Genomic DNA, 25,538 nt, shown 5'->3' on the forward strand with positions numbered 1-25,538 from the left:
TATATAATTAGGTATAGTATTATATGTATATTTAAATATAGAGGCCGTTCTTACCGTGAGCTAAGCATAGGGAAAAGATAAATATGAATGTATTTTTTTTCTTAATTCTTTTAAATTTGATATTTTAAAATATTTACATTTTTTAAATGACCAAATGTGGTCACTTTTTTCATTTTTTTTTCGAATGAGTTTTTTTTGTAAGAAAAAAAATATTGGCCTCTTGTAGTAAATTTTTTTATAATATTTATAGAATGACTAATTTTTTTTTATACTCTGTTATTTTATTTTTAAATTACCTAACGACCGAACCCCGGTTGGTTTTTGGCCTTTTTTAAATAAATTGTAATTTCATTATACAACGTTATTTCTATTCTATTTTTGACTTTTATTGTTAACAAAATATATTTTGTTTTATGCATCTAGTTTTTTGTTTAAAATTCATCCGTCCAGGGCTCTCTCAAAAATGGGGCCTGGGAGATGTAATCCTAGTTTTATTCCCAAAGCTGGTATTCTTTCCATATTGTACATATTAAATAAATTATATATAATAATTGCTAAATAGTTTTAAGTTTATATAATACATTTCAATTCAAATGAACTATAGATAATTCAAGTTTTCAATTTGAATAACGAGTAGATCACGAGGAAATTTTCTTTGCATTAGCTTCTCCAAACATCTCCACTGTACTTCAATTAAATTTTTTATTTATTTTGGTGGATTTGACATGGAATAACCCATATATCATATTTTTAACTGTTAAAATTAAATTATCTCACATGGGGATTTAGGTACATCTAAATTTATATGAAATACTCTGTAATTTGGTAAGATTATAATTTGATATGTCATTGAAGCTCTCCACTACCAAATCTATTTTGTTCTTAATTGACGTGTTAGCCAGGAACGTAAGCCTTCTATTATCTTCTACCGGTGCTTGTCATTTCATTATTGGTTGGTTATTCATTGTCCTTTCCCACTTTACTTTTAAGTTTGTCTTCAAATAGGTGCCTAATCCCCTCGAAATGTCAATTACTCAGGTTGGGCCTTAACCCTCAATATCTTCAACATCATTTCCTATTTTTTTCTTCTTTGGCCTTGAAGTATCTTTACAATTATTTTTATCAGTACCATCATCAACACGGGGCATTTACAATTTCCTCCGTGGAACTACTTGCACAATCATAAACAATGGTAGTTGTATTGTGTTGATTAGACTTATCAACACAGGGTTTACAATTTTCAACTTGGTCTATCACTTTTTCCACAGTTTCATCACTTTCTTGAGTTACAGGCGCGTTCCGAGGGTCATGAAAGCGCAACTTAACTCAAGAAAGTGATGTAGGACTTTTCCTTGTTTCAGATTTGGCCAGTTCGACCTTACTTCTAACACTTCGATCGTGGAAACTTCTTTTGCTCAGCAGACTCCTGCTTTGAGCTTTGAGGCCTTTTGGATGGAGAAGTTTCGTTAGAGTAACCCTCCCTCTCTCGTTTCTTACTTCGAGGGGCTTGATTTTCAGTTTTTTTATATGCAGAGTTGCACTTTCTGATTATTATTTTTATTGGAGTTAGGCTTTTTGACTCCAAGTTTGCTATTTTTGTTTTTAAGTTCTTAGGAAGCTTGTTCTCCCATCGTGGGAGGGGCCCTTAACCTGTTACCCAACTTGTTGTATGTGACGGTCTCCCATTTCAGGTCGACGTCCTTTCTATTTCTATTTCGATATGTTTTATCCGTATTATTCTCTTCACTTTCATTTTCAGCCATAGACGAAGGTTAAGTAACAGATAAATGTTCCACTCATTTAGTGAGTTGGAAACACTCTTATTAAGAAAAAGATGAGATCATTGTCTTAGCTTTCGATTGATCCATTTATTGGTGGAATGAATATGCCTGAGGTCCAATGCTGGTTCAGAAAAGGAAGGATGTGCACTTATAACACTTTTTAACTTAGTAAAAATGAACGTTCAATCCTTCTAAAACGAAGTAAACTCCAAGACAAAACGAGTGACGTGTCGATAGTATAAAGCTAGGAAGTCGACTCTTGATATCAATCCCAATCCACCATACTTTTTGGGAGCTGTTGTCCTCTTCCATTTAATTATCCTGGATGGTCCAATCGGGAACAGAAAACCACTAGAAACTTGTTCCATTCTCATAGAAAAGTTATCTAAGAAAGGAGTGACCCTCAAAAGATGGATGAATTATGGTAAAATAAGTTTGTTCCATTTAGATCATTTCATGTCAAGTGTAAACACTTTCTGCAATTGACGGCAGGATCATTCCCTATTTTTATGATTTTTGGTGAGCTGCCTTGTCTATATGAAAGAAGAGAGTGTGTGAAATATTATGATTCTGTCACTCATCCTAGCCGTTCTAGGGCCGCTCAAAGTGGACCCTAATGCATCGGAACAGTGTTATTCAGAAGGTCATAATTACTCTCATAGGGATGTGATTTAAACAAAAATTACGTCAAAAGGTGCAAGAAACCACAAACTATAATTTATACTTATTAATAAACTTATTGTAATCTAAAAAAAAAAGTTTGGGGCTTTGGTGCGGCCTTCAAAATGACGCCCCTTCCAAGCAGCAAACCCGATTTTTTTTAAATTTTGGTATAATATGTCACAGTATATGTTTTCAAACATATCCAAAATTCAGAGTGGGATCTTAATGGGATCACTTGCAATGAGAGCATTAGCTGCAGTATGTAGAGCCGGTTTTATTAGCATTACTATTTTATATTTAAACTCTTATTTTATATAATATAATTTATTTTCCGCTGATTAATAAAATAAATTAGGATTCTTATTTAGATAAGTACCATATTATGTAATTTAAATTGAGAATTGAGATAAATTGAAACATGAGGTTTTTGAACTGTAGGTTGATTTAATATTATTACAAACATAGAATGTTATATCAAACTAGTAGATGCAGGAACAGTTTATTTTTGTTTGTAGACAAACATGTTAGTTCATTTTTGGAGTAAACTTCCTTTTTGATGACGCCCTCTTATGTAGAGTATCTGAATGATCCCTCAATCAAACTCCAGCAGTAATCAGCCATCATATGCGAGTCCCAACGATCTTGATATCTGTCTTCCATGACTTTAATGTCTTCGTGGAACCTCTCACCTTGTTCGTTGCTAACATCTCCAAGGTTGTCTGGGAACGTGTCCAGGTGACCGTATAAGTAGTGCAGTTTGATGCTCATTCTGCACCCAAGCTCTTGTAGACTAAGGAGAAGTTCATCCACAATCTCTTGGTAATTGTCGTCTTTCTTGTTCCCAAGAAAACCCTGCACCACATTAGTAAATGCAGTCCACGCTCGAGATTCAACAGCAGTCATCCTCTAAATGAAATGTAGTATGTCCCTGAGTAATGTTCTGATCTGGGGTCCGCCGAATATCCCGAATATTTTTCTTTGCATCACTAAAACTCGGAAAGGTTGAACATATGTATTGAAAACAATCATCCATTGTGATCAAGAGCTTTTACAAACTACTTCATAATACCGAGTTTGATGTGCAATGGTGTAAGGATGATGTTTTTTCGATCAACTACTTGTTCATTAATGACATTCTTCTCTACAGGTACCAACGTATGCCTTGATGGCCATTCCATTCTAACCCAGTGATCATTGTTTGATTGAGGGATCATTCAGATACTCTACATAAGAGGGCGTCATCAAAAAGGAAGTTTACCCCAAAAATGAACTAACATGTTTGTCTACAAACAAAAATAAACTGTTCCTGCATCTACTAGTTTGATATAACATTCTATGTTTGTAATAATATTAAATCAACCTACAGTTCAAAAACCTCATGTGATAGCCAACAACTAGTACTCCCCTATAACAAAGGAAACAAGGGTATTTTGTGTAACCTCCTTGTTGACCCAAATTAACCACTCGCGATGGAGGTATTTCAATCGTTCAAGTACTATTTTGATGTTTCCATACTCTTCCTTCTTGGAGACTGAGTGTCCAATAGGGATACATCCATATATGTTACCATTCTGAAGTAAAACACACTTTAAACTTTTTATTTTTTAAGCTATCAATAAAGAGTCTTCACTCACTTGAATGATACGCAGATAATCACATAGCCACAAGAATCCCTTCAATGTCACCGCAGTATACAAAGTGATTGTCGGAATCAAAGAACTTCCTCAGTTCTGCATCTCTGTTACGATAAAATGTGACACTTGTGCCCTGAGCAAGCATGTTTCGCTCTTGCAGTCTGGAAGCCAACAACTCAGCAGATTGTTTAGGTAAATTCAAATCTCGAATCAGGTCATTTAATTCAGGTTGACTATAAAGAAAATGTTGACCAAACATTCAACTCAATGGTGTCTAATTTCTAAATCTGTATCTTCTTCATCATCATCATCGACTGAAGTATGTGCTTCATCATCAATATCTGCTAACTTGGTGAAAACAGGTACAGTTATTTCGTCCGAATGAGGAACTGGCCGTATTCCAGAGTAGATTCTAGGGTATGTCATGTATCGCTTGTTCTTTTTATTGCGTTAAGTACTCGATTCAAAGAGAGAGAAAGATACATACATAACAGGAACACGTGTTATCATTATGGTTTTTTTTTTTGTAAACATCCACAAATATTAAATATCAGATATCACAAAAACTTGATGTAATGTGGCAAATCTAAGCATATATTCGGAATCAGCAGTCCAAACTCTATAAGAATCTGTTGTCAAAGTCCATCCAAAAAAAAAAGTTTTTGTTGACCTGTGTAATCAAGGAGCCACGAAGGGAGTTTTTTGACCTTGTGCTTCAATGCATATATTCTACCTTGCACTTTGGCGATAAGCCACTCAATCTTCCACCTATCCTTATACCGTGAGGACATTACAATGAACCAATCTGAGGGACTCAAACTTACATCAAAGTTTATCCGGGTTTCTTCCTCCACCGTTCTAAGGATCGGGACATTTTTATACATTCGCAGAATGAATGAAAAGTTGCCTACAATACTTCATGGCAAAAATAACGAATTCTCACTTTAGGATATGCCCGGACTTGTTTATAATAAAACAGTCCATTTTGACTTGTATCATTGAATGGATTCTTCGAAATGACGTTTGGATCCGCATGTACCATACTATCTCTAAGACCAAGTCTGTCGAAGTTTCACCTTGCGATAGATGATGGATCCTTCTCTTTACACGACCAATAATAATACTGGAAGCTTTCTTAATCATTTTGTTTGGAATTAATTCTAAGAAAATGAAAGCCGGGATTGGAGGATTGAGATATTTATTTAGAAATCTGGTACTGAGAACATCAACCGTGGTCTACATGATAGAAAAAAGTTATTCAACTCGGGGCTCCTGTCTGAAACGTATTGCCCTACAAAAGTAATCCTTGCACTTCTAATGAACTCACTCCTACTGTTTCTTCGATTATTCTAATTCAGAGTTTTGATTTCTTTTGTTTTTTTATCTTTATTTATATCATATATGTAATAAATATATACAGACTTATACAAAACATAAAATATTAAATTCCTTGAAGGAATTGCATTGTATTAACAAAAATAAGCATTTTAACTTAAATTTATTAATTCTAGCCAAGATCTACACCTAAAAAAACAGTTAAACATTACCGCAATAAAACAATAATAATAAAAAAACAAAAACAATCACACTAAGTAATATAAAATATAAAAATCAATCCATTGGGATCCCTTGATGAAAGCGTTCATACCTCCGGATAATTGTTTTTAAATTATTTCTATATCTTGTTGAATAAGAAAATTTATATTTGACAATGTCAATAGTATGGTCCCAGGAATCACAACATAATCATGGTATTTTCAATGCAAAAGCACCATATCTTGGTTTGTAGAACGAAACTATTGATCTCAGGGTTTCTCTGAGAATTGTTTCTTCACTTACCAGTTGTTTGCCAATAAGGGCTTTTGGCACTCAAAAGAGCGAAATGCATTGCCTGATTTTCTGCACTTTTTTGTCTTTGCCTTGTAGGCAAGCCGAACAAAATTGTTGCCTTTAAGGTATTAATGTTTTCCCCCCACAATATTTAAATAAACAAATTTATTTCAAAAGGCAGGAAAGGGCACTCCACAAATACATGCAAAGTAGTATTAAGAAACTTTCCACAGTCTTTATAGGGAACATAGTAAACAATACTGTCTGTGGAAATTTGGAATTAAGACGTAAATTTTTTTGCTTTGACAACTCCACACAAAGAGTTACTGACCATGTTAGCCCAAAACTCTCATTTTCTGATGAAATTTTGACATATTTTGTACCATATATATCAGCACGTTAATGCCAAATTCTCATCTTTAAGTGCCAGGGCCCTGGATGTAAATGATGTCTTGCGGATTTTGTAAGGAAACCCCGATATTTTCCATTATTTAGCAGGAAGTTAGTGGTGTTGTTCAAGTCATAAACAGTAATTATATTATCAGTTATTGCTTCAATTTCCAAGCCCCTAGGATTTTCTATGTATACTCTTGAAAAATTATCTTTTGCATGCACTTTGTCTCACGATATCCACTGTTGACGTAGAATCCCGTGTCATATAATTATTTGTACAGCTGTCCAAGTTTGAGTGATGGACTCCAATAAACAATTTGATTGGTCAGAGTGTAATCAAAGAATATTTACTTGAATAACATACAGTCGATTTTTTCTAAGTCTGGTAAGAGTCGGAATAACAGACTTGTGAAAGAAACACAAAAACAATTTGCTCTTCTCTTTGACGACGGCCTCTATTTAATATTATCGGATTACTTTTTTCTCCATCTATATTAATTACCTCCTCAATTACTTTAAAAAGGAAATATCGAACAGGGTTGTAAAAACATTTCTTCATAGTATAGAGAATGTGATCATAATTTACTGTTTGATTTGATATTGCATTTTTCATTAATAAAAAAAATAGTAATAATAAACATTGTTTGTAAAATGAATATCAAAAGTAACATTTATTAGTAACCGATAAAATATGTATGCTGAATTGGTTAATGTCAAGTCATACATCCTCTTTATGACACTATAATTCTAATTTAATAAAATAAAAGACTTGATGTTATATATGTAATTATAATTAAGTAAAGTATTCAGTGTTATTCGAACATGAATATTATACATAAGCTACAATTATAAAATTTAAATATATTAAAGGATAACATGCTAAAATATTTGAATAATTGGAGGGACAAATTATAAATATAAAAGTGTTTTCATTTGCTTAGATTGATCTTCATTCATTATAAACGAAAATTTGTCTATGAATTATGACAAAAGAAGATACCCAAGATACTCAACAAGAGATGCTTGAAGTCCTATATATACGGGAATGTAACACGATGAAAATAGCCGAAGAAGAAAACCAAACAAAATTAAGCTTCATCCTAGAGTAGAATCGACTTTTTACTTGAGTGGGAATATATCCATCCATATAGAACAATGAATGTATTCAACAATTGAAACTATATGGGATCCATTTACTTCCAGATTCCGATGAAATGCTCTATATGTCAAATATATTATTAATTATGTACTAAAACTAGAATATACAACAATTTGAAATTTAAAGACAATTTTACTTTCACAGTGTTTAAAGCCTAAGATGTTTTAATGTTCTCCAAGAATTAGAATCATAGGAAGAATATCCATCTCAAGAGATGCTCTTAGCCTTATTCGGAACTCCGTATTCTATGAGGGACGACGGGATGAAAATTCATAGGATAAAAACTACAAAGCTTCATAGGATAGTAGAAGGGACTCCTTCATTAGGAAAGGGGATTCCAAGATAAAAACAACTTCTTTAACTGACTTAAGATAATCTCCCCATTTCACAAACTGACTGATACAATTTTTTGCAAAGTGACCTGTTTCGTAATACTTTGCTCATGTTATTGACTGAACTGCACAACTGATCCAAGCCTTTAAATCTCTAAAAGCTATAACTCCTAGAAAGTCACGCTTTGGTATCAATCCGGGAACAAAATTCCCGTTATTAAGGCCTTTAATCTACCATCAATAAAAGTAGTCTCTTTTGTAGGTTTTACAATTTTCGCCAAAATCATTAACATCCTCATGGTGAGAGTGAATTGTTATTTTCTTTTCAAATACAATAGGATTTCCAGACTCGTCTTTACGTTGGTCTCTTAACCCTCTTCCAACTCCTTTAATTCCCCCATCACTGTCATTTGCTACCCTTATTGGAAAGGTATCTTCTACGTGAGAAAAGGCAATACTAATATCCAATTCTTTTTCAGTACTATAACAACCATAAGGCAAGATCAAGGATAAATATGAATTCCTTGAATGAGGAGTGTGAGTTCCACAAAATTAAATTCTAAACTTCTAGAACAGTTGGCCGTGGGATTTTCCCACTAGATGATTTGTTCATTATTTTCGGAACTTTTTCTTATACGAAGAGATAAACAAATATATGCAACCTCTTACCACCTGATCGATGTCAATAAGAATTTAAGGATGATATGCGAAAATTATAAAATCACTTTTTCCCACAACTATTCCACAATGTAAGATATGTATCTCACTAAATATAGACACAAGATATATAGGGTCTCACTTATACACACATTCAATGATAACTTTATTAAAGTAATATTTTTGAAGAATAAAAAAAAAAAAAAAAAGTTATTCAGTATGGAGGTCCCATTTGATGTATATTGGCCTGTATAAGTAATCTCTGATTACTAAGAAACTCATTTCTACTGTTCAGTCGATATATAAATTCTTATTATTTCCTCTTGTACCCTTAGTAGTACCATTATGAATTTTAAAAAAATATATATAAAAATATTCTTCCTTTATTCCCAAAATAGGCCATACATTTTTTAATATCATGAATAATTATTTTGTATCTTTTAAAAATGATAAAGTGCGAAATAAAGTTGAAAAAAGAACCACCAATACTCCAGCTAAAAAAAAATAACAAAACTCCAATCGATGATTATCCTTAAAATATTAGGTATATTAGTAAAGTTACTTTGATCAATTAAAAGAAAAAAATATTCATTGATTCTCACACAATTAGTTTTATTGTACACTGAAAAAATATCTTTCATCTATGTAATAATTAAATCAACTTTATAGAAAGGAGTAAGAGAATATGAAATGGGAAGGGGGAAAAAAATGAAATAAGAAAAATCAATTGGTGTCTAAAATATAGGTTGTGTGATTATTTATTGAGTTTAATTATATAGTAGTTGATAAGTCCATGTATATGTCAATACTTATATTAACAAATTAAAAGTATTGGAAAAGAGGATTGGAGTAGATGATCGGGAATTATTTAAGAGTTATGTCTTAAGGGATCAAAGCAAACTTTATCATATAAGCAGATTATTTTTCGCAATTCAATTTCAAAAATACATAATTATATATTTTACATTTATATAGAAATAAATCAATATTTTGGCTTTCTAAGTGAGCAACAAAGAAATAATCAAATATTTTGTAAAAATAATATCAGCAATTTATGTACTATATGGAATCATTTCTATGTTAGTAATTCTATTTTTGAAGTAAAGGAAGTCAAAATTGAAACTCACAAACAAATAAAATTACAGGTTACAGATGTGCAAATAGGTTTATAAACGAATCAAGGTCTTATTATTACAGATGTGCACTGTGCATTGAGCAAAGCAGGTCTGTACTAGGGTTAATTTTAGATGCAGCAACTCGAAGATCATCATCCACGTTAAGCCACCATCTATATTATATGATTGATATCATTTAATAGGGAAAAGTTATTCTGACGTAAATAAGTTGAACCAAATGGTATAAGTAAATCTAAAGCTGCTTTAACCAACGGTAACTTCTCATTTATGACGGAAATCCAGAATTCGTCAATGTTTTAGAATCAAAATCTATTTAATGTTTGGTCAGATGAAAGTTCGATAAGTGCATCTTCCAAGTCAGACGATCAATGATTAGCATTGGAGGTAAAAGGGGGGGGGGGTAGCCAATTATGTTTTTGGAAATCTTCCTTAAAATGATCCAGAAAAGACTGATAAAAATATTTACATTCATCATTACTTAAGTTTTGATACCACAATTTTAATTATATTCTTCTTTTTTGGAAATAATCTTTTAATATGATCCAAATTAAATATGGCGACATTTCAATTTATTATATGTAAAAAATGAATAACAAAGGACTTAAAGTGAGGAAGACCGAAAAATATGCGCAAGTATACATTTATGCTATAATGTTAAAAATATGAGGGTGAAAGTTCCCAAGTAAAACTTAGCCTAAGCAAAACTTCTTAGTGCGAAACTTCTCAGAGTGACAATTCTTAGAGCGAATCTTCTGGTCACCATAATTTAGAGATCCCGGAGAAATTCACTACACTTGGATACAATCATCTCCTTCGATACTTGCCAAAGATATTCAATGATTAAAAACACTTTTACACTTTAAAAAGGTTTAAAAAAGAACTTAGATCTAATGTTATATATCAAGGACAAAAACAATGAGAACTATACGTGGTACAGTAAAAGTTTATATTTCATTTTTTGATAAGTAAATAATCTTTTTTTTTTTTTTTGAGTAAACTATATTAAAATTATAATTACTCATTAATTTAAAATGGTAATTTTTATTTAATGTCCTATTTAGCTTTATATAGCCTTTTTTAAGGTGCACATACTATTTTTCCAATAAAAATGTTATATTTATAAACTTGAAAAGTTGTTTACAAGTTCTAAACATTTATCAATATGATTCAAGCTTATATTTTTCGTGTTTTACAAAAAACAAAAAATACATATTTGATTATGGCCCTCCAATATTTAGAAATAAATCAAAAATGTTTAACAGTTTAATCCTGAAAATTTTGAAAGAATTTACTCAAGCTCATCTTTGTCACGATTCTTAAAAAGTACCAGTTGTAAGATAATGTTACTTTATATAAACAATTAAATCTCAAAGTGGCTACTCTTGGCCTCAATCCTAGGTCTGAAAACCTTTCATATTTTCTGCACGCATTCCTCCGACATCTCAGCCCACTCCATCTCCACGACAGTCTTTAGGGCATCCACATTCACATGGGAGTTGGCAAAAGCCTTCCTTTCAAGAGGGTTGTAGTCTGGTAAGGATTCAAACCACATTGACTATGGCCAGAAATTCGTCAAGTTGTTAATACACTAATTTTAATTTTTTCACTTCTAGGCTTCCTCTCAAGGCTTTTGTTGTCGTTTTTTAGCTTTGAATCTCGGTTATGATACCCTTTGAGCAGCAGAGGATATGAAATATCTCAGAATAACCCTTTAACTCTCCAAGAAACATTGACACACGATTTCTTTTGTCCTCCATCTGAATGTCCTTGATCTGATGAATAAATTTGTTTCACAAGAATTGATTTTTTTATTGCTCTACCACTTGATATTACGGGAAAATATTTACTGTTTAATACTATCTGATTACTATATTTATCGATTTGAAAAATTTAAGAAAAAGGAAATTTTTGCCAAACTTTACACTTATTTCAAATATTAACTTACATTTTATATGCAATCAACCAATCTTGAATTTAATTCATTAAATAGAAGCACATATTTGGAATAAACATATGTTTATGCAAAAAAAATAAAATATATATATATATACATTGGGGATTATTGATTTTTTTATTTTCAATGTTGATTAAGGGATACTCCACTACAAGGAATACAATTTAACCATTCCGGAGTATATACAACACAACGCTAGGTAGCTATCATAAAGGAGGTATTCAATGACTATTTGCAGTTTTTCACTATAAAAAAACTTTAAAAAAGCTTATATTTATTGTTATAAATATATCAAAGGTAAAAAAAGTGCGTATTATACGCGGTACAGTAACTTTATATGTCATTTTTTTCACAGAAAAAAATCATAAAGGGTAATGAAATATAAAAGGTAAAAATAATAAAAATAAAATCAAAAATGCTTCAAAATCAGATTTGAAATGAAAAAATTATTTCAGATTCTTGATCTGCTTGTCAAGTATTGCTATAATTAATTATGGAATTTAAAAAGATTTTTGAGTAAGTATATTTTTTTGAATTTTGTAAAACATCTGGATCTAATTAATTGAAGTATTTTATTTTACTTATTATCGTAGCTAATAAAATAAATTATTTAAATAGTTCATTACAAAGTTAGAAAACAACAAATACATCATTTCTAACTACGTAATTCAAATTTTAATACTTAAATACATACAAGGTCCACAAATTTGTTTGTTTGAGTAATATAAAAAGCAAACCCACGAATATTTTCGCACAAACCCAAAGCATACACTGGTATATTAAATTGATATTAAAATGTATTGTGTCAAAAATGACTCAACCAAAATCACATTATTATTGTTTTATCTTTCAATATGATAAAAATAACCCTATAATCTTTTATTTATGTATCGAAAAAATAAATAGTTTTTCTCCAATATGAACATGTTCTTAGAAAGCTTTTTTTTATTAATGTTATCATTTATTTTTTCGTTATTGATCAATTATAGTAATCCTTATTTAAAAATGTACCTCTATGTGAATATGTATTTTTTTAATTAATTTAAAACTAATCTCTTTTCAAATCATATACAGACTCCTTCATCTAGAATGCAATACTTTTGAAATTTAAAAAAATTGTTATAATCATTAAACTTCTAGAATTTAATTTATAAATTCAATTAAAGGACACACTATTTACATTTTCAATCCACATAGCTGCCTTTTGTTTTAATCACCAGTTACAGAACATTGCAAAACAGTTGTTTCCGTTCCTAAAGCTTTCCTAAAGCAGTGACCACGGTGGCTTTCAGTTGGTCCTTTGTTGTTTATAGTCTTCCTGAAAGCTTCCCCTTGAGGTGCCCACAAATACCAAAGACAAGGGGGAGGCCAAGAATCTTGCTTTTCACCCGTATTAAGGATAATTTTGCACTGGGTTATCCAAAGGCTTGAAACCCTGACGAAGATTTTTCTTGATGGCATTTAGGGTTAAGTATTGCTGAACCAATTGGCGTATGGTGGTCTGGTTGTAGTCAAATTCTCGAGCAAGGATGGTCACTTTCCCATTTCTGCATAATGGTGCCTTTAACTACCTCAATCAATTCTTTTGGCTTCTTTGGCCTTGATCTGGACCTTGTGGAATCTTTTGGCTGTGCCTTTCGTTGTCACGCGGTACACAGTAGAGTGCGTAGTATATACTCACACCTTTACAACATCTTATCGTATGATCCGGTGTGACCAATAAGGTGCAAGATATACTTTGTTAAAGAAGGTTTTACTTAGTTTTTTCCACAACATATTATTAGCCTTTTCAAAGAATTTATATAATGAACTGGAAGAGCCACACGGGTAATTCAGATAAATGGACAGAAGAGAAAAAATCCGTTCCTTTTATTAAAAAAAATACAACTAACAAAGTTTGAGACAAATTGAACAGAGTTTCAACGACTTCAAAATTTTGAAAATTGCCATTTTTTTTTAAAGTGACTTTTTTCTCGATTATTGTGAAAACAGTGCTCGATACAGCTTTTTTTGCTTTATAATTTTTTCAGTATGACTTAATTTCTTTAAGAATAATTAATATTGTTGTGAGAAAAAAAATAATAATGTCAATTACAATGCAAAATAGTTGAATAGAAAACATATGATACATGCATAACATGTTGCACCATTTTTTTTTTTTTTTGCATTTTCTCCATTTTCCTCATGCACAATAATACTCTTGGTTTTGGTTTTGTCGGTCCTTAATTTGCAAATGTAAAATAATCCCATTTATCGGTTCTTCATAGGTGTCCCAAATTTCAAATCCCCCTCTATGAAACATCATTTCTCATATGCACATCTAGACTACTTTTGTTTACAATTTAAATTCATTCGGTAAAGAAATAGGATCCCACCTCAATTATTCATTATAATAGTTGAGGAATATTTTATAACAAATAATACTCCGTAATACATTGTAGATTCCTTAAAAGTTAATTAGCACGGATGCTAATTTGAAAAAAATAGAAAGTAGATATATTACTGGAATATTTTTAATAGAGGAAAATGAAACAAAAGTTGCAAAGATGTTGCATGACACTATGGAAAAATTAACACAATATCATAGTAATTTCTTAATGACATATTTATTACCAAATTGACTGGAAATATATGACCTTTAGTGCGAATAGCTGTCGTCTTTCTTACATCATAGTGTTGAATTAAATACAGTATTCAGGAATCATCAAATATAATAATTATTTAAAAAATATCAAGTTTTTGGGGGAAAAGTATCCGTAGAGATACCTCTTCTTCCGAGGTTCTTCACTTTAAAAGATTCCAAAAAAGGTACCAAACGACACTAAGTATGAGCTTGGAATTGTAAATTGTGAAATAGTATAGTATGTCTTACTGTAGATAAACAACAAGAAATTATTTATTTTGCCAACAAACACATTCAACAGATTCTTCCAAGAGGTGATTATAATTTTTTTCTTTTGAACTCGGAATAATATTTCTTCGTAGTGCTAGAAACCGTGTAATTAAATTTATGCTACCCTTTCAAATACTCCATGCACACTGGTTTTCCAAAATATTTTATAGTTTAAAAATTAGCTAAATAATATAATAATTTAAATTAACTTTTATAGAGGAACGAGGATATTTGTATCTTTATTGTACGAATATATTTTTAAGTATAAATCTCTACACTTACAACCTCAGGTGCTCCATTTGATTATTTGAATTGGATGTAAACACTTCATAATTATTCCGAAATCAATAGTCTAATTACAAAAACAGCATCACAAAAACTTTCTATGTATTTTTGATGTTTATTTGAAGAGCTCGTTGGTTTGACTATACTTGATAGTTGAGTCAGTTTGGCATCCAAAAGAAAATATTATTTGAAATGAAAAATAAGGAAAAACAAAATCAAAATAAAATACTGACCCAAAAAAAATTAGAAGATTTTGGTACAAACATGATGAAAAATATCATTCAGATGCTGAAACTCACAAAAGAGTTATTAAAAGTCCATCCACAATTATGGCCATGTAATTATGATTTTCAGAAATTCTTTGAAATTATTGATGCCGTTAAAGTTATTAATGATTTATGATCAAGCAGAACGAGGAGTAACAGTCGTTCAATAATACAGTTTGTCGTTAACAACTGACGAATTCCACCTTCAATTCTTATTACAAGTCGTTGAAGAGCTTCAAAAGATCGACCCCGACTCGAAATCTCTAGGCTATCTTAGTATTTCAGACATATTACTCAGAAAAAAAAAATACCCATTTATAAATATATTATGTACGTATATTGATTATATAATTTTTTTTTTTTGATATTAATTATGCTATGTCAAAAAAGTAAAAAACTAATAAAATATGTATCGTAAAAACAAAAAAAATATTTATTAAAATTGAGTAAAAAATCCTTTTCTTTAGAAGTTATCAACATATAAATTGTTGAGTTACCAACAAAATGAGATATTAGATGAAAATCAGAAAAACATGTATATTTCGAAGAGTAAATTAAGTCATCTTGAAAAAATGATGAAACAAAGAAAGCTATTTTATGAATTGTTATCACTATAATCCTTAAAGCTTAAAACTTTGAGCCTGTTGAGCTACCTCTAAATATTGTTCAATTTTGATCAAACTTTGCCATTTGTATTTTTTAATCAAAAGGAATGGATTCCTACCCGGCGACCGAGACAATTCAACAAAATAAAAAAAAAACCTAATGGACAGCCTTCTTTTGTCGTGTGTTAAAGAGCATATATATATGTTTAAAAAAAAAATATATATTTGCTATTATCTTGTGTTTATTTTAGTTATGAATTATTACTTCATTATTATTTCTGAAATATAATATTATTTTTATAAATATATCTTCATCAAAAAGTGGGGGCCCCATTAGAGGAAAATAATAATTCAATAGCGTGTTAATTTATGGTAAGCTTATAACACCTGGTAAATTTAATTTATGAGCCCCAATGTATTCATCACTTCAGAAAAGTTATAAATGGCTTCTTGTCCATCAGGAAGTCAAAGTAGCGTGTGGAAATTGTTTGACTGTGGATGAAACCATGATGGCCATGTAAGCCGATAGACTTTGGAGCTATTTACTTAATAAACCAGTTACATAGTCCCCCAATTAAAGAAGAACATGATCATTGTAAGATTCTACCTCCTTTACTTCCTACACTCTCTTCATTTAGGAAGCTGTAATCATTTATATCACAGATTTGTTATCCGAAAATTGCAGAACTGTGTTTGGTGCATCTCTTGCAAATCAGTGTTGACATATTTATCCAAAATGGATAACAATAATTCATCATTGAATAAAAGGAAAGCCTAAGGAGGTCCGATATACCCTTCACAAGATACAATTACTCTGTATCAAGAAACTGAAAGAGCATGTTGGATTGGTTTTACTGAACAATATTTCTCTTTTTAATAAATAAAAATTCTCCTTCAATTACAATCCAAGTATAGAAAAGAATATATGTAAAATAATTAGAATATAAAGGCTCTTAACGAGCACATGTTTAGGTAAGTCACATTTTTGTATTGATCAAGAAATTAGCATGACCTTAATCTAGGATCCAACTTTTTCATCAAGGGATTACCTAAAATTACACTAGGAATATGTGAGGAAGACAAATAGTTAGTCAAATAAGTCAATCATACTAACTGCTATTTATTTTTTAAGTGCTCTCAGACTATCTTTGTCGTATTATTAATCTACAATTCTTTAAATGAATTATAAACATATATATATATATATATTTCATAATATTAAAATCCTACATAGTATTTTATTTGATACTGTTTTATGATATTGCTTACTGATATTTTTTTAACGTAGCTATAAATTTGTATTTTTAAATGAAAGCCAACATTTACTCTTAAAAATAATATAATGGCCAATACCTATAAATACGATGAGGGATGAACAGGGGATTTCTTCTTTGAAACAGAGTATAAGTATATTCTATTAACTTGTCAGTTATAACTCACTCCTCTATCAAAAGACTATTTATGAAATAGCCGTGACGTTTTAAGTGACAACAAAATAACAATGTTATTTTTTTATCATGGAGGTAAAACCATGTTATGAAACGTTTCTCACTTGATAAAAAAATTGAAGCCAAAGATAAATACATGAAGTATTTCAAGGTTAACTTGAATTGAAATATTAATGTTATAGGAATTTTCTAAAAGCAGCAGATATTCTTTTCAATGAAATACATAAATTTATTAAATTTGATGACTTAAGTGATCTTAAAAGGATGTTTTTTAAATCTTTTAAGATTAATTTTATTCATCATATTGTATTTTTCATTCTTTATACAAATGTTAATATTTTTTTCTAGGGTCCACCATTTTTGAAATATAAAATTTGCATGGTATTCCTTTGTTAAAATCTGATATAGTTTTGGTTATTTTACAAGCATTAAACTAAACAAGTGACAATAGGTCACTGATAAAAGATTGTACTGGTCAGTCTAATTACTTTAATAATAATTTGATTTTAAGCACCATAGCGTTAAGGTATAACAGTTGGCTGTCCTTAAAAATGAATCAAAACACAAAGAAAAATAAGTAATCCTGTGCGAACGTTTTGTCTAATATACACATCTTCTCCTCCCAAACTCACATAGGGATTTTTTATAGTCAGAGTCTAAGAAGATTCTACGAATCTTACGTTCTTGAAACACACCCACAAAATAAATAACTAAACTCCTTCATTATGATTTAATCATTTAATGGGAAAATTATTTATGAAAGAACATAATAAATCAAAGGATTACAAAATGTTTGATATAACAATTTGCTTATGCACTTTTGATATTGTAAAGAAGTAGGTATTTTATCATAGTTAACTACAAAGTCAATTCAAAGTTAATAATATATATTTAGAAATATTTGATTTGTTAATATTATTAGGCCAATGTGGAAATAGAAAAAAAATATAAGTTGATTGAGAGGGTTCTAGGTAATTATATCACATACATTCTCGTCTCTTTGAGATTTTGCCGTAAGTCATAATTAAATACATAATGAATAAAAAAGAAAAAAAGAGGTGCGCAACCACTGTTTTTCTTTTTCCAATTTTCTCTAGGTAGTTTTTCATTACAAATATAAAAACTCTACCTTTAGTTTTGGCTACTAAAACCTTTCGTCCTGTCAATTCATAATCTCTTTTTCCTTTTTTGATTTCGACCAGCGGCGATAAAATCGAACCAACGCACATTGCGTTCAAGAGAATAACTTCTTTTGAGTGTGTTGCTCATTGACTTACAATACTAAAAACAAGCGAGAACATTTTCTTGATTTAAGGTAGGGAAACTATTTTTTTTGTTTTTTGCGGGACTGATAATTGAAAGAAGGATGAGTGCAGGCCACATAATCACTCTGTTCAATACTTGCAAGCCAGAATGGAATCTCTGGAAAAAAAGATAAAAACTAAGTATAGCATTCCATGTTAATCATAGGTGAGTGGTGTGCAATGAACAAAAAACAACAATAACTGATATGTTTATTATGAAAAATTTACAAAAGAAGCAACGTTAGCAAAAAAAAAAAAAAGTTGCATTAGACACAGTGTGCACATATCGTAATCTTACAAACTAATCAGAAAAAAAGGTTCGTGGGATTTGTGAAACTGACGTTTGGCTTTCAAAATATCATCTTTTATGTAGTTGGGAGTTACTACATTGAATCAAAAGAATTGCTTTCGAATGTTCATCAGTCAATTGCGTTCGATGTAATGACATAACATATTTCATTTTTGAAAATGTTTGCTCACGAACATAAGTTGTTCCAAACACTGATGCCATACTAGCAGCAAAGTTTTCCGGTTTAGGAAAGTCATCATCAGGCAAGCTTCTCTTTCAATAAGTCATTCATTTGCAAATGAATGAGCTCCAACTGTAGTTCAACTGGCACATCATCAAGGTTACTATGAGGTTATCGTATAGAAAAGTTAAAACCTGTATGTGTACAATATTATAATCTGCCTTTGTATAGAATATATTTATGGTAGTATCAATAGAATCTTCTAATAGTATAAACGTTCGTAAGTTGGTAACTCAATATGGCGCAGTTAAGATTAAAGAGCTTTATCCACGAAATAAGGGGAATCTAACTCTCCAAGTTATAGCACTTTACAGAACTTTATGGGAGAAGTGGAGTCGGTGACATTGGTGGAAAGAACCGAGGATATGATGAAGAAAGTTCAATTCATCATGTCCAAAGCCAAGGATGCCTTACAAGAAATAGAGACGAGATTCAACTCAGAGTTGGAATGGGACGAAGAGGAGGCTAACACTGAAAAGATTATTCTTCTAGAGGTCTCTAAAACAGTCGATAAATTAAGGCTATCGATCCTATAACTATCCAAAAATTCCATAAAACCCAAAAAAGAAACCCCTCTTCCGTTCAAGAAGTAAAAATTGCAAAATTTAATAAATCTTTGAAGCCCAAGAGACTCACAAAAGACTCGACACTGGTGGAATTTAGATCATGGCGGACAAATTACGAGTTCTACTATTCCACAAATAAGATGGGGCAAATGAGCAAAGTAGTACAACAGGTATATTTAAAAAGTTGTATAGATTTAATATTACAAACTATATTATCATTCACAACAACTCAAGACATTCTAATATTGCGCATCCGAGAATAATATTTAGATGAATTACACAAAAAATTTCTTCAGTCAATTCCCCTCCTAACACGACTGTATTAATTATTTCAATGTCATCAAAAGTAGGGAGAAAAGTTCTGAGAGGCACCACCGTCTTAGACTACAGGGACTAGAAGCAAAGATTAGCACTACAGAGGGAAACTATTTGTACGTTATATGCTTGATCACGGGTACAAATAATAGACGTCTACGCGATGAGTTTTTCAGCCAAAGTGAGCCAAAACATGAAAAGGTAATCCAGATAGCCATGGCCTGGGAGTCTGCTTCATCTATGGAGGAAACAATAAAAAAATTTATAAAACAACAGATGCTGTAGCTCTTTCTTTTACAAAGATCGACAAAGACAACAACAAAATCAGACAACAAACACCAAACCTCATCATCCATCAGAACGTAAGTTCTATAGATGTGGCAAGTCAAATACATCATATATACCTTTTGAATGTCCTCCTAAAAATGAGACGTGTGTGAAATGCAAAAAGAAGGGTCATTTAGAGAGAATATGCTTACATGTTAATAAATCTCCAATGCAGAGTAAGGCCAAGCCAATTAAAACGTCAACAATCCGAGGGAAAACTTTATTCATCCATCACGTCACTCCATATCTTGAGGCTGAAGTTTATCCAAGGTCAGGGCTACCTTTTAACATGAAAGCTCTGCCTGATACAGGAGCGATGAGTCTCTTATGTATCACATCGTGGTACTGGAGTACAGCATTTAAATAGACTCAACTAAAAAACTCTTCATCACAGTAGCGCACAATTCAAGCTTGAGATGCATGGGTGCAGTCTGTCTTCGTATCAAAATCGGAAAAGTCTCCAAAACAGCCATCACGGCATACATTACTACTGATCTGCAAGATGAATTAATTTTTTGATGGCATGGTCTACAAAACTAAGGATTATACCTGAATCTTTTCCTCAAGTCATTCAAGTCTTTCCAAATGACTTTATCATCCGTAAGACAATATCAACGACATCTTTCCAAAATGTAAATAGGGAAGTAACTGTTATGTCCAATGAAATTAAACAGTTGGTATCAAGCTGTAATTAATGGCAAGAGCTAGGCTTTAATTACCTCAAGAATGACTACAACAGTCTTTAGCATCAAGGCCCTTCGAATCCGTGTTTACGACCTAATGGAGGCCAACAGGAAAACATATCTCTCCATCATAGACCGCTATTCAGGGTGGACCCTCCTAAGTCAGTTAAGAAAGACTTCAACTAAGTCCGTCATTGATATCATGTTGACATGGTTTGAAGATTGGGGGCTTCAAATGCATATTCGAACGGACAGTGGACGGAATTTGAGAACTTTACGAGGGTGGAAGAGAAGAAGAAAGAGAAAGATTTTTCATTCAAAAAATACAACGATCGCATCCATACAAGTCAAACCCCTTTGATTTGTAGAGATCAGGTTAGGATCCAAAATACGAAAACGAAGATGTGGGCCACACGTCGAGTAATTACAAAGATTCCAGAAGATGGAAGATCCTACTTTGTTGACATAGAAAGAAAGAAACTTATATAAAATAGACGCTTCCTACAAACATATCAACCTTGATGTACTTAAAAAAGGCTTACATAATAATAATATTATATAATTATCTGTCAGTGTTGTATATTAATGTTATGTAAAGTGTATTAATATTATGTGTTAATAATGTTAATATATGAGGGTATTTGTCATTTTGGAGGGAGATGTGAGGTAGAAAAGATTATCTCCTGTATTTATATAATATTAGAATATACCTTTGTATAGAATGTATTTATATTGGTATCAATAGAATCATTTATCAATGGAAACGTCGTAAGTTTATAATTCCTTCTCTGTGTTTCTCTTTCAATAAGTAATTTATTTGCAAAATAATGAGGTCCAACTGTACTTCAACTGGCACATCATCAAGGTTATAATCGAAATGATTCTAGAAAATAAGGTTGTCACTCTCAATTCTGTCAAGATCTAAATATCTCTTCAAAAATTTTCTTTCATGTCACGAATTATCTTGTTTGGAAAATCGAGATTGACATCTTCGGCGACTGTAGCACAAAATTATTTGAAACAGTGAAAATGAGAAAAGTGTTTTATTTCCAGTTGGGTTTCAAACAATTACAGAACATGAGAAGTTGTGAAGTACTCAAACTATCAGTACACTCATCCATGGCCAGAAAATACCACAAAAAGTTTCGTGTATTTATACCACTGTATTCTCTCCAAGTTCTTCTGTTCTCCATACTTCCATACAACTTGCCTTTCTCAGGACATCTAATTTGTTGCTTCCATCATATACTCTTACATTAAGTGACCATCAGTACACGGGTTTTATCATTCTGCCATCATTTAGACTATGTTGTAATTTGTAAGAGTGACATATTCATTTTCAGCAAACTTTCTCTTGAAGAAGTTTCTTTGAATTTCTAAACCACGTTTCATTGACTCACATTTTTCTGGGCATAACTTTCCGAAAAAATTTAAATATGTTGATAGATGTTTTGCTTCATAGTAAAACGAAGACTATATTTTTAAAAGCTGCAACACTTTCGCTGTATATTACACGACTAGGTTACTGGTACTTTTTTCCATTAAGAAAATTTTTACTTCCCACTCTTCATTGAAAACGCGACACTGGGCGTCCACTTCTCATTTATAGTAGTCATAATGAAGGGTAAAGGAAACGGGGTCTGAAAATGAAATAACGAAAACAGCAGGGGCTACATCTACACTATGCATGAAACAAAACAAAAGTACTCTATAGTTATTTACAGGATAATACGCATAAAATGCACTACAACAATAGTAAATTGTTTTATCAAGTAAACTCAAGTACAATCGGTGGGCTGGAACAACTGACGTCGCAAGCCTGTTATGGCCCGCAGGCCGTAGTTTGGTGTCCCTGCCTTAAGGGATGGAGGTGATACTCAGGAGATCAGTATCAACCATTGAGAGATTTGATGATAACAGACTACTACGTATCTAAATAGTTAGCTAACACTTACTCATAGTTTAAAAAAATATATGTTTAGATTTTTTAAGGGACTGAATTTTATTCATGTGCATGTATTTTAATTTCGAAATAAATGTTAAGTTATGTTTATTTAGATAAAATTAGGAATTTTAGAGTTAACTGACCTAGGGGATATGAGGTAATACCAGGGAAAGAGTTATAGAGGAATTTGTATAAGACACGGCAAATAACTGCTGCTTTTTTTAAATGAGCTGATGTTTAAAAAAAACAACGTCTATTAAGTATTTTTTAAAAAGCCGATTCGGTTTTTAATCAATTAAGCTCAACAAGTCATAACAATAATGCCACAATACTTATAAGCTTAAGTCCAAAAATTTTTACTTCTAAATCCTATTAATATTTATTTTTGTCTAATTCTTAATAATTATTAAATTTATAATAAAGATTAGCCCTAATCTCTTTTATCAAAAATGCAAATATTGAATTAGTTATGTTTTGCATTTTTCTCTTTTCTTTAATTATCAAATAGTTACACAATGAATGGAAGTACATACAGTCAAGATCGTAATCTGAGTAAGTTTAAGCATATTATATTTTATTGAACTTAGCTAGTGTTGTAAAAAAAAAAAGCTCTTTTTTTTGGGGGGGGGAATATGACATTTCACCGGAGAAAAATTTGGCTGAAAAATGATGTTTATTATATTGATATATGCAATTGCATAATTTAGTTAAATTTAAAAAATTAGTATTATAAATAAGTACTGTTCATATGCCATATATCTCATATAGGTTAAATAACTAGTGTTCTTTTGTAGAATAATATTTTTGTATTAATTATATTCATTAATGATCATTATCACGGCAGTGCTAGGCTTAAGTTCAGCGATCTATCGGTCCCGGTCTCTATTCCTTCATTTCAACAATTTCGATCTCGGTTCTTTTTTATACAGGCTCAGTTTGGTAACAAGCACTTAAAACAAGAGGCTTTGCTAGGAAATAATATTATATACAAACGGGGCTGCAGCTACCTTATATGCAGAGTGCGTGAGTTGTGCCCCAAATTATCGCAGGAACCCAAATAATTAAGGTTGCTTAAGACAATGGTTTTCAAATTGGGGGCCGTGAGGGGGGCAGGAAGATAGAGAATTGAGGATTGCTTCAGTCTACATACATAGTACACATGTTTCGTATAAAGGGGCCTCGGCTAAAAATGCATAAGTGTAGGGGGGTCTTGGTATGGTAAAGTTTGGGAAAACCTGCCTTAAGAAATATTATAGAGGGGTTCAAAAAGCTTAGTAGCGGATAGGGATCAATAACCTGCCCACCCCTTTTCTATTTTAATTACACCAGGCTGGTGCCTAAACCCACTTTTGCAGATCCATAAGAAGCCCCTAGCTATTTGGAATTCCGACACAACTGTATAACCCTTGCACCCTAAAAGAAATAATTGGAAAACTTGGAAAATTGCACACAAAAAAAAAAAAAAATCAGAAAATTGACTGAATGATACAACCTAATTTTGTTTTAATAATATATATTGTATTTTCATTATTTATTCTATAAAGGAACAAGAACCGAGACCGATAAGCAATATATTGCAGTCTCAGTTAGACTTTGTCGGTTCCAGTTCTAGTGGTTCAAGAACTGGAGCTGCTTGAACCGGTAGACCAACAAAGGCACATCCTTGATCATTATGTTAACACAGTAGAGTACTATGCGGTACTATGTCGTGTTTGTTTATTATTTAATTTGTGTAAATGACTATAGAGTGTAAAAATACCCGAAAATTAAAATTGTATCCCTCCAAATTTAATGAATATTTGGGAGGAGAGTAGCTTAGGTGGCGTGATATTTTATTATATTAGCTAGACGCAAGTATGAGAGGAAGGAAATAAACTAAAATCCCATTACGTAGGAATAACTCGAATATCGTTTTTCAATTTTATTTTAAGTCCATCGAGGACATAAACCAATAACTCCCCAAGAAATGTTTATTGTTACTGTTACAAGCAAAATCGGGCATTTTGAAAAATGCCCTTTAGAGTGGGCAATGTGCATAATGCCCGTTTTAACGGCTGCATTGCCCGGGCAATCTATAAAATTTCAAAGTGAGTGGTTAATTTACTTTTATTTACATTATCAGCTAAAATAATTTTGTAAAATTGGATTTTTAAATAATTCATTGCGAGCAATTTGATCATTCAGGATTTGATAAGAATCCAATTTCATTGTATTAGTCGTGTGCATTTACATTGAAATTTATACTATATTCGGACAATCAAACTCAATAAGATCAAAAGGTACCCACCCCCACTGCTTCCCTGAGTGTCAAAGGCCCTTTAAAAATCCCATTTTCTAAAATATTTCTAACAATAAACTAAAAAAAAAAATAGTTGCACCAAAAACCCCACCGCTGTCTCTTCCCTGACCATTAAGGACCCTAGATATTTTAAATCACTCAATGGGCTTAACTTTTTTTTCTATTATACTTAGAGGGGTCTGTTAAAGTATGTGAAACTTTTGTTGTGGCTAATTACCTTCTTGCAGCTTCTCCTCAACCGAAAGATTCAGTTGTTTTTAAATAATATAATATATGCCAAACAGATGAGCAATTTGATAAAATGTGGGCATATCAGTATTACTACAGCAGCAAGTAATGGTCAAATCAAAAATTACAAAAGAATCGTTGATCCTATTTAATAATATTCGAACTACGCAGTTGTATATGTTATTATTTTCTTCAAAGCTTAAGAACAAAAAACTTATTTCAAAATACTTTTAGACATCTAATACAATAATTTATAAAATTATAGTTCTGAAGATGGTTTTTTTATTTAAATATTTTTACATGTA

This window comes from Lepeophtheirus salmonis, chromosome 1 (genome assembly GCF_016086655.4).
Source record: "Lepeophtheirus salmonis chromosome 1, UVic_Lsal_1.4, whole genome shotgun sequence".
NCBI classification, from domain to species: Eukaryota; Metazoa; Arthropoda; class Copepoda; order Siphonostomatoida; family Caligidae; genus Lepeophtheirus; species Lepeophtheirus salmonis.